Raw genomic sequence first — 18,047 nt, 5'->3', positions numbered from 1 at the left:
AATGTTTTTCTTTTTTACTATTTATTTTGATTATACTGTTCACCGGGTGTAGGTGAGCCAACCGTCAAAGATGGACATTCCTCCAGGAGCACCTAGGGAAGGAGGGAACACATCAACTTCCTTCTCTATCACCGGAGAGGGACCCTACCCCCTCACCATGGCTCGTGGGCGTTGTACCGTTGATATTCAGAGAAGCTCACTCGAGAGCTAGAAGAATGTCGCCCTCACATCGCACGGTGAACCTAGAGCGACCACCTCGATTTGGGACAAGCCATGCCGGCAACACCGCCGCTGTCTACGCCCAACTAGTTGGAGAAGGAAAGCTTCATGGAGTCTGACGCCGAAGAGGAGGCGGCAGTGAACCAAACAAAGATGCGAGAGGCAAGACAACAGAGCACCACCGTTGAGTAGACCCAGGCGTCTCCGGTTTAAATGACACCACTACCACTGGGAAGGGGAACCCTATCCCCTTCCGTGAGGATCGAGACGCCACACCGCCGGAGAGCACCAACCAGAAGAGACGATGGTGCCTACCACCCACACCACATTGGCAGAAGCTCGAAACTCAAGCACATCAGCCCCGCGCCCTGCAAATCCTCCCATCCGAGCCCTTTCACCCCTGATTGATTCTTGGCATGATTGATTGAGCGAAATTCGATCTGCCATTGGGACAGACGGATGCTGAGGAAATGGGGCAACCAACCAAGTTTGCATGATTGAGCAAAGTTGGATCCACTCTAGGAAGAATGCAGATTGGCGTGCGTGTAGTGCAGAGGAGGATGAGGTTCAGTAACTTGTTTCTTTGCTGAAGCAAGATATCGATGTACAGAACTACATAAAAGAAACAAAACTCGCCGTTGCCGGGGATCGAACCCGGGTCACCCGCGTGACAGGCGGGAATACTTACCACTATACTACAACGACTTGATTGATACAATTTGCAAACTTGTATTCTTAACGATACTTTATGAAGAGTTTGATTAATATCTTCAGTGAAATCTCATAGAAGCGAAGAGTTAAAGCAGGGACGTCTGCTCTGGCGTAGAACCACATAAAACGTTGTATGCTTGTGGAGCTATCAAAGAGTTGCTCTGTCTACGAGACATCAAAGACAATAGAGATCACCCGCAAAATCCAGAAATAAGAGAAGGATGAATGTATAAGCCTCCTCAGAGCTCAGTGACTTTCAGCCGTTGGATCGGTTTCCTTGATGCGTTTCTGGACGTCGGATCAGCATCTGGATCAACCTGGGCCGTCGGATCTCGAGCTGGCTCTGCTGGAATGAAAAGTAATGACATAAAAATGTAAATACCATGCCCCCACCGGGGTATTTTGGTCATTTCACATAGAGGCCTATAAAAGCCAGCAGCTCCCGTGGCAAGCCCTAGCCGCATTCTCCCCGCACTCGCCCCCCTCGCCGTCGTCCACCACCACCCCCACCGTGCCCCCACCCTCTCCCCGTTGCTGCCGGCCCCCACCTTCTCTCAATCCCCTCACCTTCTCTCCCGTGGCCGGTGGATTCGCCCCTCGCGGGATCGATTCCTCCGAGCCGACAGGGTCTTCAGGGCCGGACGGGAGCGGTGCGTCGCCCATCGGCGCGTTGGTGAGCACGGCGGCGGCTGTGGCCGAGCTCGAGCCTGTAGCTCAGATCCTTCAGGACCGGACGGGAGCGGCGCGTCCCCCATCGGCGCGTTGGTGAGCGCTGCGGTGGCCGTGGCCGAGCTCGAGCCGGCCCTTCTCCGCGCCGGCGACGCGTGCAGCAAAGAATGGAAGGCATGCGTTCTGTCGGCATCTGATCCAGATGACCTCACGCAGCCGCGCCCGTCCTCCTTCCCCATTGCCCCTCCTCTCGAGCCACCGGCTGGCGCTCTCCCTTCGCCGGAAGAGCCTCCCCCTCCTCCTCCGGAAGCTATTTGTGGCCCAGGTTAGCTTCTTTTCTTTGCCGCTGCTCAAATTTCGTTCATGTTTTCACGAAATTAGATTCGTTTTGAGGATAGCACAGTATTGATGAAATATGGCAGCATAAGCCCCCCCTTGCCCCCGCGCCGTCCCCCCGCGGGCGGCTTGGGCAGCGGCGCCAGATCCCGCCGCGGGCGCCCTCCTCTTCCTCTTCCCCCCTCCGCCGCTGGCCGGGACCGCCAGGGCGAAGCCCCTCGCGGTGGCCGGCGGCGGGGGATCTCTCCTCCTGTAAGGGCATATTTATTCCCAATATGTTTTGGTGATTGATGACAATGCTTGTGCGGACTAATCGTGTGCGTTAGTTCTTTCAGAGATTCATCCATTGGCACGAGACGATTTCCTCCCCTCGGTGTTGTAATTCAAGATGGTGTAGCTCCTTCGTTTCGTTGTTGGTGGACTAGTTTCGTAGGAGTCACCGTACTATCAAGAGGGGATCCGTTTTGGTAAGACTTGGGTGGAATCCCACGTACACATCATTATCACACCCGTCGTCTTTCCTTCCGCATCTCTGGAGCTGCTGTTTTCCCCTTACTATGCTCTGCTTTGCCCTAGCGGTAGTACCGCGTCCACAGCGGTAGTACCGCCGAAACTCGACAGCGGTAGTACCGCTCTCAGAGAGGTAGTACCGCTCCAAGCGGTAGTACCGCTCCAAGCGGTAGTACCGCCCTCTGAGCGGTAGTACCGCTTGGGTGTTTCGGCCGTAGTACCGCTGTGCGTCTGGGCTACTTCCGCCTCGCTTCTCGAACGAATTTTTCGTGTCGGGTTTTGCGGCACTAAGGGAGGTAGTAGGGGCGGTAGTACCGCTCTAAGAGGTAGTACCGCCCTTCCCTAGAGGTAGTACCGCCCTGGTGACAGGGCCCTGAGCAGCGCGGCAGTATCGCTGGGTCTGAGCGGTAGTACCGCCCGGAGCGGTAGTACCGCTCTTCCCTGGCGGTAGTACCGCCCTGGGGTCAGGTCCCCAGGCAGCGCGGCAGTACCGCTGGGTCGAGCGGTAGTACCGCCCGGAGCGGTAGTACCGCCCTTCCCCAGCGGTAGTACCGCTCTGTGCGGGGCTGGTGAGTGGGATAACGGTTGGATTGTTCTTCCCACTATATAAAGGGGTCTTCTTCCCCAAAGTTGACCTACCTCTTTCCCCCAAAGCTCCATTGTTGCTCCAAGCTCCATTTTCGCCCGATCTCTCTCCCTAGCCAATCAAACTTGTTGATTTGCTCGGGATTGGTTGAGAAGGCCCAGATCTACACTTCCACCAAGAGAAATTTGATTCCCCCCACTTATCCCTAGCGGATCTTGTTACTCTTGGGTGTTGAGCACCCTAGACGGTTGAGGTCACCTCGAAGCCATACTCCATTGTGGTGAAGCTTCGTGGTGTTGTTGGGAGCCTCCAAGTGTTGTGGAGATTGCCCCAATCTTGTTTGTAAAGGTCCGGTTGCCGCCTTCAAGGGCTCCAATAGTGGAATCACGGCATCACGGTGGCCCTAGTGGCTTCTTGGGGAGCATTGTGCCTCCACACCGCTCTAACGGAGACGTACTTCCATTTAAAAGGAAGGAACTTCGGTAACACATCCTCGTCTCCACCGGCTCCACTCTTGGTTATCTTGTCCCTTTACTTTTGCAAGCTTACTTGAGTTATATCCATTGCTTGCTTGTGTGCTTATTGTCTTTGCATCATATAGGTTGTCCACGTAGTTGCACATCTAGACAACCTATTTCATTGCAAGTTTTAATTTGTTAAAGAAAAGTCTAAAAATTGTTAGTTGCCTATTCACCCCCCCTCTAGTCAATCATATCGATCCTTTCAATTGGTATCAGAGCCTTGTCTCTTTATTAAGGACTTTGCCGTCCAAAGAGTATGGTTGACGTCAACGAAGGTGCAGAGGAACACTCCGGTGTGAATCCCATCTCGTCTTCGGCCGAAGGGGGAACCTCGGTCTCACGCGAGGAATTCAATGTGGCTTTAGACACATTGAAAACCTCCATGACGGCCGAGGTTAAAAGCATGTTTACTGAATTTCTAGAGGGACTTAAACTATCTACCTCACCAATGAAAGTGGGTGATCCCACTAACAAGGTGACGGATGCTAACTCCGATAAGGGGGAAGCTAACAATGAAAAGAGTCCATCTACTAGTGGTAGAAATGGCACCGACATCTTTGCTCATGTGGAACCCCCGGTGTATAGAGGACCGATCCCCTCTACTCATTTGAATCATGCCGGTCCTCCTCCTAAATATGTGAAAAATGAAGATTATGATTCTTGGGTTTATCGCTTCAAGCATCATTTAAAACATGTGAATACTAACCTTTGGAGAATTATTGAAAAAGGTTTCTATCCTCATGATCCAAGCAACTTCACCCCTCGAGAAGAAGTGGACAATCAATTCAATGAGAGTGATCTCTTCATCATCCAAGATGCTATCATTCCCGAAGATCTCCCTCATCTTCGACCTCATGTCATGGCTAAAGAAGCATGGAAGTGTGTCGAGCGTATGTATAGAGGAAGTGCTAGCATTCAACGCTCCAACTATGAAGTGGTGCAAGATGAAGCCGATGAGTTTGCAATGAAAGAGGATGAAGAACCTCGTGAGCTCTTTCGAAGAGTGACCAAACTTGCGGTCGCACTCCGAGATCATGGGAGTAAGGACACGGATGACAACTGGATCAAACGCAAGTTCCTCAAGGCCATGATGCCCTACAACAAGGCCATGTCCTCCGTCATCCGCCAAAGACCGGACTTCCACTCCATGACCTCTGGTGAAGTGTTGGATGAGTTTGTTGCAATGAACATCTTGGATAAGACCGCCGACAATGCGGTGCTCCGTTCCCAAAGGGCAAAGAAGTCCAATCTTGCCTTGAAGGCCAAGGTTAGTGTGGAAGAAGAAGAAGAAGAGGAAGATGAGGAGAGCAACCCCGAGGACACGAAATATGATTATCATGAGCACATGGCTCTCGCCTCAAGACATTTTTGGAGTAAGAAGACTACAAGACCCAACTTCAACAACAACAACTCAAGTGGCCTCAAGGGGAAGCAACGAGTTAGAACTTGTTTCAACTGTGGCAATGTCAGCCATTTCGTTGCGGATTGTCCATACGAGAAGCGGGAAGACAATGGTGGCAAGTTCATTCGAAAAGACAAAGCCAAGTCCTTCCCCAACAAGAACAACTTCACCAAGAAGACTCCTTCTCGCGGGTTGGTGGTTCAAGAAGAATACCATGAGGATGACGATGATGATGAAGATGGTGAAACAATTGCCATGGCATCCGTTGCCATTGTCTCAACTCCTCGGGTGTCTCTCTTCGATGCACCTAACGAGAACATCACCGCCAAGTGCCTCATGGCTAAGGCCACCAACAAGGTAACCCCCAACATCAAAACCACCATTATTCCCAACCCTCCTTCAACGGATGACTTTAATAATGGTAAGGGGTCTAATGAGGAGATCAATGAATTTGAGTCCTTCATGAGTAAGCTCAAGGGCAAATCCAAGAAGCATTTCGTTGCTCTCTTGGAACAACTTGGTGAAGCCAATGACATGATCGAGGCTCATGAAGAAACCATCAGTAAGATGGAAAGTCATAGTCGTGACTATGCCGATGAGATATCGGATCTCTCCAATGCTCTTGAGGAAGAGCGTGAGCATCGTTTGGCTCTTGAGGAGTCACACAACGATGGTCATGCTAAACTAAAGAAAGATCTTGATCATGCTCTTGTTGTGTCTCGTGTTCTAGCCTCCGAGAAGGCTAAACTTGGGGTTGATCATGTTGGACTCAAGGAGGAGTTTGATGTACTTGACAAGGCCCACAAGGTCTTGAAGAGTGCTCATGCCACCCTCAAGGAGTCTCATGCTCAACTCCAAGTTAAGCTAACTAAGGAAAAGGCCACATTTCTTCACATGGTCTTAATTGATAATGCAAATGCTACTAACCCATGTTGTGAGCATGTGCATCTCGTGGAGGAAAATGCCAAGTTGAAGGAACAACTCGAGAAAGGTCTTGTGTCATGCATACAAGGCGAGAAGAACCTAAATGACCTTTTGAGCAATCAAAAGGAAGTTGTGGGCAAGGAGGGAGTTGGGTTCGCACCCAAGTCTAAGAACAAGAAGAAGAACAAGGAGAAGAAGAGCAAGACCAATCGACCTCCTCCGCTCACGCAAACCTTTGTGAAGGAGGGAGAATTTGCTCCTAAGGAGAAGAAGAACAATGGGAAGAGTGGTGAAGCCAAAGAGCGCAACACCATCTCTCCCAACAAAGCCGGCGACTTTAACCCCTCTTATGTGTTGTGCCGTGCTAGTGATGGACATGTTTATGCTAAATTTGTTGGTTCTCCTTATGAGTACATTGAATGGTCTATTTGGGTTCCTAAGACCCTTGTTACTAACATCAAAGGACCCATTACTCAATGGGTACCTAAAACCAAGCATTGATCTCTTGTAGGTGTTTGCTTCCGGTGGGGGATCATGGTTGCTCGATAGTGGAGCAACAAATCATATGACCGGGAGCAAGGACTTGGTGGTGGACGTGCACAATATCCCATCTATGCCCACCAATGTCGAATGGGGTGATGCCTCACATTCTAAGGTATTGGGTCTTGGCAAGGTTGTCATTTCTCATGATCTAACGATCGAGAAAGTCATGCTTGTTGAGTCCCTTGCATTCAATTTACTTTCCGTTCGTCAACTCGCACTCATGGGTTTTGCCACCTTCTTTGATATTGATACCGTGGCCCTCTTGTGGAGCAAGACTCTTAAAGTAGCCTTTGTTGGGCATGTCGAGAACGTCTCGATGTGGTTAACTTCTCGGAGCAACCCACTAAGACCGCGACATGCCTAATGGCTAAAGTTGATGTGGGATGGCTTTGGCATCGCCATTTAGCCCACGTCAATATGAGATCTTTGCAAACTCTTCTCAAGGGGGACCATGTCCATGGACTAACGAATGTTAGTTTTGCCAAAGATCGTGTTTGCAGTGCTTGTATCGAAGGAAAGCTTCATGAGACGGCTCACCCTCCCACGACTATCATCTACTTGAAGAGACCCTTGGAGCTCCTCCACATGGACCTCTTTGGGCCCCCATCCTTTGATAGTCTTGGGGGTAGAAAGTATTGCTTGGTGATAGTGGATGATTATTCAAGATACACATGGGTATACTTCTTCAAGAGGAAGAGTGAGACTCAACAAACCGCCATTGACTTTGCAAATGAAGCTCAACGTCAACACAATGCAAAGATCTTGACAATAAGAAGTGACAACGGCACCGAGTTCAAGAACTACACCTTGGATGAGTTTCTTAGTGATGAAGGGATCAAGCATCAATATTCTGCACCATATACCCCTCAACAAAATGGTGTTGCAGAGAGGAAGAACCGGGCGTTGATGGATGCGACAAGGACCATGATGGCGGAGTTCAAGTCTCCATACAACTTCTGGGCCGAAGCCATCAACACAGCTTGTCATGCATCCAATCGGCTCTACCTCCGCAAAGGCTTGAACAAGACTCCGTATGAGATACTCACTGGGAACAAGCCCAATCTCAAGTAATTCCGGGTGTTCGGGTGTAAGTGTTTCATTCTCAAGAAAGGTGTTCGTTTGTCTAAATTTGAAGCTTGAGCTCATGAGGGCATATTTGTTGGTTATGCTACAAACTCTCATGCTTACCGTGTTCTCAACAAGTCCAACGGACTCATTGAGGAGACGTGTAACATAGAGTTTGATGAAAATAAAGGCTCCCAAGTGGAGCAAAGTGGTACTTGTGATGTAGGTGATGAAATTCCTCCCCAAGCCATAATAAGAACGGGTATTGGTCATATCCTACCCATTGAGGAACCCCTTGTGGCCGAAGGAGAAGGACAATGCTCCACTCAAGTGGAGCCATCACCTCCCCAAGACCCACACGCTTCCGAAGAACAAAGTGAAGGCCCTCACCTTTATGAACAAGACCAAGGGCAAGATCAACCTCAAGATGGAGGTGAACCTTTAAGTGATGCCCAAGGTCAAGTTCTCCCCCTCGAGCAAGTTCAAGATCATGAGCAAGCTCAAGACGGCGCTCAAGATGATCAAGTTAACCTTCCTCCTTCCTCACCCGAGGAAGAATTAGAGCGTCGTGCCGTGAAGATTGCTTCCAAACTCACCACCCAAGGCCATCTCATGGAAAACATGGTTGGAAGTCTAAGAAAGGGGTAAGCACTCGTAGACAATTAGCTAACTATTGTGAACACCATGCGTTTGTCTCTTGTGTTGAACCCCAAAAGGTCTATGAGGCGCTCGAAGACTCGGATTAGCTCAATGCCATGCATGAAGAACTAAACAACTTCGAGTACAACAAGGTGTGGAGATTGGTGCCAAGACCTTCGAGGAACCACAACGTCATTGGAACAAAGTGGATCTTCAAGAACAAGCAAGATGCTCATGGGAACATCATTCGCAACAAGGCAAGATTGGTAGCACAAGGCTACTCCCAAGTCGAGGGCATCGACTACGGTGAAACCTTTGCTCCCGTTGCTCGTCTTGAATCCATTCGTTTGTTGATTGCTTATGCTTCCCATCACAACTTTAAGTTGCAACAAATGGATGTGAAAAGTGCTTTTCTTAATGGCCCCATTAATGAGTTGGTTTATGTCAAGCAACCCCCCGGGTTCAAGGACCCCTACTTCCCGGATCATGTGTATCAACTCGATAAGGCACTCTATGGCCTTAAACAAGCCCCACGTGCGTGGTATGACCACCTTACCGAGTTGCTACAAGATCGTGGATTTGAAGTAGGACAAATCGATCCCAATCTTTTTACTAAGAAGGTCAAAGGGGAGTTGTTTGTATGCCAACTATATGTTGATGATATTATCTTTGGTTCTCCTAACAAAGCTTTCAATGAGGAATTTGCCGCTCTCATGACCTCCAAGTTCAATATGTCTTCGATGGGAGAGTTGAAGTTCTTCCTTGGTTTTGATGTCAAACAAAGAAGAGAAGGTACCTTCATCAACCAAGCCAAATACACTCAAGACATGCTCAAGAGATTCAAGTTAAGTGATGTCAAGCCGGCTTCTACTCCAATGCCCACCAAGTGCCAACTTGACTTGATCCCAATGGTAAAGCGGTGGATCAAAAGGTATATCGCTCCATGATTGGCTCCCTGCTTTACCTTTGTGCATCTAGACCAGATATCAAGTTGAGTGTGGGGATGTGTGCACGGTTTCAAGCTGCACCGAAGGAAAGTCACTATGTGGCGGCCAAGCGAATCTTTCGATATTTGGCTCATACCCCAAACTTTGGCTTATGGTACCCAAGAGGGGCAAACTTCAAGCTTGAAGGGTTTACGGATTCCGATTGTGCGGGAGACAAACTAGATAGGAAGTCCACTTCCGAAGGGTGCCAGTTTCTTGGGTGCTCTTTGGTGAGTTGGTCTTCCAAAAAGCAAAGTTGTGTGTCTCTCTCGTCCACAGAAGCAGAATATGTGGCGGACGGTAGTTGTTGTGCACAACTCTTATGGATGAGGCAAACTTTAAAGGAATACGGTGTCATTTGTGACAAAGTGCCTCTTTGGTGTGACAACGAAAGTGCCATCAAGATTTCTCTCAACCCGCTGCAACACTTCAAGACGAAGCACATTGAGATTCGGTATCACTTCATCCGGGATCACATTAGGCGAGGAGAGATCAAGCTCAAGTATGTCAACACTCATGATAACCTTGCAGATATTTTCACGAAGCCCTTGGATGAAGCAAGATTTCGCGAGTTAAGGCATGAGCTAAATATCATTGATTCGAGCAATGTGACTTGAACCCTTGCACACCCCACCCCACTCAACTTAGTATCTTGCTTAGATGTAGGCATGGACATAGGGGGAGTGTTGTTCTCTCAATGAACTTCCCTCCCCCCATTATGCATAAAACGATCAACTCTTTCACAATAGCCATTTTTGATGGTACTTGTGCTTCAAAGACGAGTTTTGGTCATGGGCCCAAGGATAATTCTTCGCGGTGCCATACCATTTGACTCAAACATAGGTGGCACCGGCCACCGCCCTCTCCTGAGAGAGGCCAGAGCTTGCTCTGTTTCGTGTGGTTGTTTGTGTTTGAGTTGTTTCTGGTCTGTCGTGTGTGTGTGTTGTCGCGTCGGTCCTCTCGTTCTTTTGGCTTTGCTTTCCGTTTCTTTTTGAGCGTTAGCCGTTGGTCTAGAAGCAGCGTGGTTGCTGAAGCGGTACTACCGCCCTCCAGAGCGGTACTACCGCTCCCAGCGGTACTACCGCCCTCCAGAGCGGTACTACCGCTATGAGGCACGGGCTGGGGGTTATATCGGGCGCAGGGGGAGTTTCTTCTCCCCCATACCCATTCGCTCACTCCTTCGCCCTGTTCGTCTCTCTCTTCAGCAACCGGCGCCGCGGGAGGGCTCCGGCGGATCTCCCTCTCCAGGGCGCTCCTCTCCGTTTCCTTCGGTGGAATTGATCCCCACCTTGTCCTCTTGCCATGGATGCCGGTATTGCCCCTGTTCCCTGTTTCCTTTTGTCTAGATTTCCAATCTAGCGTTCTTGGGGCAATAGCAGTTGCATCTCTAGATTTTTGTCCAGTTCTAGGCTTGAGTAGGATGGAGCATGCTTCTAGACTGTTTGGATTAGTGTTTGGTTGGAGTATTTTTGAATTTGGTAGGACGGTAGTATCGGATCTAACCACGGTAGTTGGAAACTGCTGTTTCCCCGCCTCGGGCGGTACTACCGCTCTCCCAGAGCGGTACTACCGCTCTCCCAGAGCGGTACTACCGCTGAGAGCGGTACTACCACTCTCTCCAGAGCAGTACTACTGCTTGGAGCGGTACTACCGCTCAAGGGTCACGGTACTACCGCCCTCTACCCAGTTCCATCATCCTCCAACCTCTCAGTGATCTCTTTGTTCGTGTTTGTGGCTTACGCTCGTTCTTTCTGGTTGTTTGCGTGTTTGTGTGTGTGGTTCCAGGTTATGAGGTTCCTGAGCATCAGGCTCATCGTGTCAACCCCGGTCGTGCCTCATCCAAGCGCTACCGCACCACTGAGCCCTCTGAGCCTGCCGGAGGATCTTCTAGTGCTCCACCTCCTCCCCAACTGCAGAAGAAGCCTGAGGTCAAGCCAAAGCCAAGCAAAACCGTGCCAGAAATGCTGCCCTAGGAGTTCTGGGCAAGGCGCCGCCGCAACCCGTATGAGGTCGACCAAGATCTCACTTTGGTCAACCGTCTATTTTGGAACAGGTTCCAGTTTGCCATCTATTTTGATGTCCTCAAAGCCAAGAAGAATCTCTATGTCCATGTGCACTCCATCGACACCGAGCATATGGAGAATGATCCTGACTACTTTGGTGAAGCTCTTCAGATGTGCACTCAGCTGAACATTCTCGGGATCATGCAATTCAACAAGGACTATGATGCTGATATTGTGGCCCAATTCTATGCCACGGTTCACCTTGGGACCGATGAGGACAGGACTCTGACTTGGATGACAAATGGCAAGTTGCTGTCAGTCAAGTGGAAAGCTTTCATGTAGTTGATTGGGGTGGAAGATATTGGACTTGAGTCTGCTGTCGGCTTTCGCCCCCACCGTCGAGCCAATGCCACTCACAAGCAAGCTCTGTGGCCCTACTGCACTCTGAGGATCAACCATGAGACGAAGAAGGAGACCTATGAGCTGCCTGCCTATCTGGACATTCTTCACCGTATCTTCAGAGAAACTCTTTTCCCTCGCATCGGGAATCTGGACCAGGTTCACTCTTATCTCGTGGACATGCTTCTCTTCTGTCAGCGTGAGAAGGGGCAGAGCACCGGAGAGTCCTTGGATATCTCTCATGTTATGTGGTCTGAGCTGGTTTCTGCTATCTCCGAGCGCAAGTGCCCGATTTATGGTCCGTTCATTATGCTGCTCATTGAGAAGGCCTGGGATCGTGTCTATCCCAACGTGGTGCTGGAGATTGGAGACTTGGTTTCTCACGATGTCAAGCGTCTGAGGAAGAAGGATAACTGGGGCACTCAGGCCCCTAGGACTGGAGTTCCTTCATCTGCTGCTGCCATGGAGACTGAAGAGTTTGGGGCTGAGGCTGAGGATGAAGATGATGACTACGTGCCTTCTGAGGCAGAGCCCTCTTGGGCCAAGAAGCTCAAGATCAAGGTGAAGAAGCTGTTCTGCATGGAGTCTCACGGTTAGTACATGACTCATGTGGCTGAGAAGAAGGCCCGAGGTCGCCACAAGGAGCTCATGCGTCAGATGGGTGCTATTGTGACTAGTGGTTCTAAGAATCAACTTACCAAGGAGGAGGAGTGGATTCAGCAGCACTGCCCCTGGACTGATTCTGATGCTGAGCACTTCCCGGCTGATGATGGCACCGCAGATGATCCCTCTGAGATCTGATGGGTGTCCATCGTTTACCTTCACCTGGAGCCGTAGCATCACTCCCTCTCCTTTTTGGTGTCTCGATGCCAAAGGGGGAGAGAGTTTAGGGATTTGCGTTTTGTGTCTTCTGTCGTTTGTGTTTGTGCTTTCGCTTGTTGTTTTATTTGGTTTGTGTCTGTGAGACCTAAGTTCTGGTTCTGTCAGTAAGACCTAAGCTCGAGTCATATGGTGTGAGACATATGCTACCTTATCTCTTCGTATCTTTATCTTTGTCTATCTAGCTTATGAGTTCCATGCTTATCTTGTTATATATATGTTGCTCTCATATCTTGCTTAGGTAGTTGGTCTCTAAAATGTAGGGGGAGCATTGATCCTGGCATCCGTGCCATGCAGTCCAAAGCACTTTTCTAGGTAGCACACATCCAGGGGGAGCCCTTCTACATTTTAGGACGGTTGTACTTTTGCGCTTATCCTATATCTTTCATATTATGCAAATCCCGTATTGTCATCAATCCACCAAAAAGGGGGAGATTGTAAGGGCATATTTATTCCCAATATGTTTTGGTGATTGATGACAATGCTTGTGCGGACTAATCGTGTGTGTTAGTTCTTTCAGAGATTCATCCATTGGCACGAGACGATTTCCTCCCCTCGGTGTTGTAATTCAAGACGGTGTAGCTCCTTCGTTTCGTTGTTGGTGGACTAATTTCGTAGGAGTCACCGTACTATCAAGAGGGGATCCGTTTTGGTAAGACTTGGGTGGAATCACACGTACACATCATTATCACACCCGTCGTCTTTCCTTCCGCATCTCTGGAGCTGCTGTTTTCCCCTTACTATGCTCTGCTTTTCCCTAGCGGTAGTACCGCGTCCACAGCGGTAGTACCGCGAAACTCCATAGCGGTAGTACCGCTCTCTGAGCGGTAGTACCGCTTGGGTGTTTCGGCCATAGTACCGCTGTGCGTCTGGGCTACTTCCGCCTCGATTCTCGAACGAATTTTTCGTGTCGGGGCGGTAGTACCGCTCTAAGCGGTAGTACCGCCCTTCCCTAGCGGTAGTACCTCCCTGGTGACAGGGCCCTGGGCAGCGCGGCAGTACCGCTGGGTCTGAGCGGTAGTACCGCCCGGAGCGGTAGTACCGCCCTGGGGTCAGGGCCCCAGGCAGCGCGGCAGTACCGTTGGGTCGAGCGGTAGTACCGCCCGGAGCGGTAGTACCGCCCTTCCCCAGCGGTAGTACCGCTCTGTGCGGGGCTGGTGAGTGGGATAACAGTTGGATTGTTCTTCCCACTATATAAAGGGGTCTTCTTCCCCAAAGTTGACCTACCTCTTTCCCCCAAAGCTCCATTGTTGCTCCAAGCTCCATTTTCGCCCGATCTCTCTCCCTAGCCAATCAAACTTGTTGATTTGCTCGGGATTGGTTGAGAAGGCCCAGATCTACACTTCCACCAAGAGAAATTTGATTCCCCCCACTTATCCCTAGCGGATCTTGTTACTCTTGGGTGTTGAGCACCCTAGACGGTTGAGGTCACCTCGAAGCCATACTCCATTGTGGTGAAGCTTCGTGGTGTTGTTGGGAGCCTCCAAGTGTTGTGGAGATTGCCCCAATCTTGTTTGTAAAGGTCTGGTTGCCGCCTTCAAGGGCTCCAACAATGGAATCACGGCATCTCGCATTGTGTGAGGGCGTGAGGAGATTACGGTGGCCCTAGTGGCTTCTTGGGGAGCATTGTGCCTCCACACCGCTCTAACGGAGACGTACTTCCCTTTAAAAGGAAGGAACTTCGGTAACACATCCTCGTCTCCACCGGCTCCACTCTTGGTTATCTTGTCCCTTTACTTTTGCAAGCTTACTTGAGTTATATCCATTGCTTGCTTGTGTGCTTATTGTCTTTGCATCATATAGGTTGTCCACGTAGTTGCACATCTAGACAACCTATTTCATTGCAAGTTTTAATTTGTTAAAGAAAAGTCTAAAAATTGTTAGTTGCCTATTCACCCCCCCTCTAGTCAACCATATCGATCCTTTCACCTCCACGTCTTGGTGCTGGTGGGCGCGGGGCTCCCTCCCTGGGCGGTGGCGTCGGACGTGCACAGGGTCCGGCGGCGAGGCGGCTCCTTCTCCGGCCGACGGCGCGCTGCGGTGCTGCGGCGGTGGATGGGGGCTTGGCCCGCGGCGGCTGTGCCCCGTGGTGGTGGCGGGGGCCCGGCTTCGGTCCTCCGGTGGTGCTGCGGGTGATCTTCCTTCCCCATCGCGGGTGTGCGGTGGTGTTTCTCGGGCAACCGTGGTTCCGGCGGCGGCACAGCCACTTGGCTGTGGGCTGGCGCGGCGACAGGCGGCGGTGCCCTTCTGGCCAGATCTGGGCCCTTTTGGGCCCCATCTGGGTCTGGGCGGGCCTGGCCGGCGGCACCGACGGACGGAGGAGCGGCTCGTGCGGGGGGTTGCGGAGACGGAGGCACGCGCACTGCAGCGCGGCAATGGGAGCTTCACGAGCCCTATCTGGCTCGGCCGGGCCGTGGGCCAGGTGTGCTCTCCTTGCTGCGTCCGGCCGGTGACCGCCATGGGCCGTGGAGGTCGTCCCCTCCCGTGTGGCTGCCGATTTTGCCGCTCATCGTTCCCGGTTGTCTCCTCTCGGCCTCGTCGGTTTCGCTTCGCCGCTTGGTCGTGTGCGACGGCTTCGACGGACGGAGGTGCTGCTCGTGCGGGGGGTTGCGAAGACGGTGGCGCGCTAACTGCAGCGTGGTGACGAGAGCTTCACGAGTCCTTTTTGGATCGGTCGGGCCGTGGGCCTGGTGTGCTCCTATTGCTGCGTCCGGCCGGTGACCGCCAAGGGCGGTGGAGGTTGTCCCCTCCCGCGTGGCTACTGATTTTTGCCGCTCCTTGTTCCCGGCTGTCCCCTCTCAGATTCGTCGGTCTCGCTTCTCTTTCCATGGTGAGACGGCGGTGGTGATCTTAAGACCGTGGTGGCGCATGTTGGTGGGCGGCAAGATTGGTGGAGTGCGACGGAGCGGCCGGGGATGTGGATGTGTGGCAGACGGGAGAAATCCCTGTCGGCTTGGCCGGCACCGACGCGGTGACGCCCGCGGGCGCCACCGGTCCTTCCTGAAGGGCGCCGGGCTTACCTCTTCCACACGCCCCTCCGTGTACCGGGGGAAACCCTAGGACCAGTCCGGGCAACAGCGTCGACATCGTCGCGTTCCTTCCTGAAGGTGTTGCTTGGTATGCGGCGGTTCGAAGTGCTAGGAGCGTGGTGGAAATTCTCCGGCAGGCGCAGCGGTTGCGGGTCACCATCGTTTTTGTCGACCCGACTCTGTTGTCATTAGGTTCTTTTTCTTTCTCTGTTATTTCTTTTGGGCTTGCTTGTGCTGTTTGCCCCAGCATCGGACTATCAGTTGTATCGTGTGGTTGCTATATCTATATAGCGGGGCGAAAGCCTATTTCGAGGAGGAGGATAGCACAGTATTTAGTTTTTGGGATGTGCTAAATCAATTTGGGCGAAAAATTTCTTCTCCTGTTGGGCAGGATTCGTAGCTGTACATGTACATGTATGTTTTCTGATTGAACTGGACTAGCAATCTTAGGCGTAGAACTATTGTCGTTTGTGAGGTTGCGCTGCTGCTTTCCTCGCGGTGCTCAGCTGACCATGTGATTCATCTCTTTCTTACAAGAGACATTTTGCTCGATGTATACAACTACTGATGCTAGGAACTTCTGGTCCAATTTCGTGCAAGAGTACATGTTGTGACTCTCTCCTGCAATGTGAGATTATATTGGATGTTGTTTATACATGCTTCGCTTCTGTAATTCTCAATGGTTGTGCATTAAGTGCTACTTGGATTTTTCTCTCTACATAAATAAACTCGCGACTTCTCTTGAACTAATAATAATGCTTTTGTGTCGGTGGACACTCACTTTATTTAAGACAATGACAGTTCTGCTCCTGATTTCTTGCTTAATCCTGAAGATGTCATCACAATTATAAGCATAATTTCTGATGTAGTTGTTCGGAGATGGATTTACCGGCTCGATCGAGGAGCGGCGGGGGTAGAAGTGCAAGGCGAGGAGTGCTTGATGCGAAGCGCTCATAACAGCCACGCGCGTCTGCCTTTACTGGTGAGCGCATCAAGGTTTGCCACCAACTGCTCTCCTTTTATTCAGAGGATGAGAGGAACACTGCTGATTAGATACTCCCGTTAAAAGTTCCCAACCGGACACTAGGTTTTGAATCTTAAATGATGGCTGCTTGATAATTTGTCCAAGTTGAGATCCACCACTGACGACAAGAGTTTGCTACCCTGCTCCTATGAAGGTAGCCGAAGGCCTGCACCTCCCACCGTGAGATCCTTCTCATCTTGCACCTCTTCACTGAGCTCCTCCTCCTAATTTATTTCTTACTACAGTTTGATTTGTATGATTCAGGTTCCAATTTTTTCGGTTGAATCAAGTGTCAATTAATGAGATGGATGTGTTGTTCATGCTCTTTGAGAAGGCCAGCCGCTCCAGACGACAGTGAACTCATCCAACTGGTACCTCCAAAATATATTATTACCTATGTGTTTTTAGGATCAAGTAATGTGCGACCAATTTCAAGTGAGAGGATGTCAATTTCAGATTTTGTAGGATACACGCTGAATGCGTTGCTCGCCTGTCACTCCTTCGCTAGGAGGGGCGTAACATGCTACTCGCTCCGATGCTCCAGGTGCATTTACATGTTGTGATTTTTACTGTGTGATTAGACAAAATCTTGGAGAAGGCTATATATGTAGATTAAACCATTATTTTCTTGGCTAGAGGGTTTCTACATGATTGATTGAAGCGTATACATGGTGATGATTAACATGTACACCACGTACTGCCATTCATGTTATGCTAACTGTTGAGATGCTCTGCTCCTTTCTGTTTCTGCCATCCTGTAACTTCCAGACATTCAGTTTGGAGATAATGTATATAAACCAATGAAATTCTGTTTGCTGATGGAGATTAAAGACATATGTAAATCAAGTTCCAGATTTAATGATTGGTGATTATCAAGGTCCTTGGTTCCTTTTATTCTAGCCGATTGCCGTTATTTTCTTAGCTAGAGGGTTAATTCCTACATATTTTGAGATGCGGCTTTTTCTGTGCATATTTTGAGTTGCGGCCTTTTCTTGAATCGGCCTGTTGTCATGCATCCGTCCATGGCCAGGTTGAAGCGGCGATGGCGGTTGTAGCGTGACTGACGGCATCAGCAACAAGCAGTTACTCATCTTTGCATCAGCAACAGATGGATTATGGAATTGTTTCAATCTGGATATTTCGCTTGGAAAAAATTGTCACGTACACTACCAGAAGGTGTGCGGAATTCTTTTATACCTTTTGTATTTTGTGTTGTTCAATATTGTTGTTTACTATGTTTTCTGTGATTGGAATCACATTGTGTTGGATATACTGAGTTGGGAATAGTGCCATTAGAAAGAATATAAGAAAATTAGAAGTACCAGAAGGTGCGCGAAATTCTTTTATACCTCCAGAGTTAATTTGGTCTGCTCTATTTTATTTCAGGGTGAGAGTGAATTTCAATAGGCTTATGACAAAGGAATGCCCAAATCAAAGTATGCTTGAGTTTTATAATAATGCCTCAAATTTATTTGTCTGTACATTGGTGATCTTATATGCCATTTATTTTTGTTGTTTGCATAGGTTCTGGGAGCCTACATATGAAGATTGCTTAAATATGATTGATGTACCACAGGTACTCCCCCGTCGCTCCTCTACTCC

The 18,047-nt window shown here is 50.0% G+C and overlaps 1 long non-coding RNA gene and 1 other non-coding gene across 4 annotated transcripts; one reads left to right on the top strand and one right to left on the bottom strand.

The window, feature by feature from the left end:
• Nucleotides 1–852: 852 nt before the first annotated feature.
• TRNAD-GUC lies at nucleotides 853–924 on the bottom strand. The gene has a single exon. It is a non-coding gene; the product is annotated as a tRNA-Asp (tRNA).
• An 866-nt stretch (nucleotides 925–1,790) lies between these two features.
• LOC119280715 lies at nucleotides 1,791–18,032 on the top strand. 3 transcript variants are annotated; one of them, XR_005138158.1, is made up of 8 exons: nucleotides 1,791–1,924; nucleotides 16,291–16,417; nucleotides 16,491–16,625; nucleotides 16,710–16,816; nucleotides 16,902–16,989; nucleotides 17,476–17,621; nucleotides 17,832–17,881; nucleotides 17,970–18,032. It is a non-coding gene; the product is annotated as an uncharacterized LOC119280715 (long non-coding RNA). The 3 variants fall into 3 exon arrangements; XR_005138159.1 differs by having other exon boundaries at nucleotides 16,291–16,625; nucleotides 16,911–16,989; XR_005138157.1 differs by having other exon boundaries at nucleotides 16,291–16,625.
• Nucleotides 18,033–18,047: the final 15 nt, after the last annotated feature.

Source organism: Triticum dicoccoides, chromosome 3B, assembly GCF_002162155.2.
Source record: "Triticum dicoccoides isolate Atlit2015 ecotype Zavitan chromosome 3B, WEW_v2.0, whole genome shotgun sequence".
Taxonomy (NCBI): domain Eukaryota; kingdom Viridiplantae; phylum Streptophyta; class Magnoliopsida; order Poales; family Poaceae; genus Triticum; species Triticum dicoccoides.
Note: the sequence above shows the minus strand (reverse complement) of the source record. Positions and strands in the feature narration are given on the sequence as shown.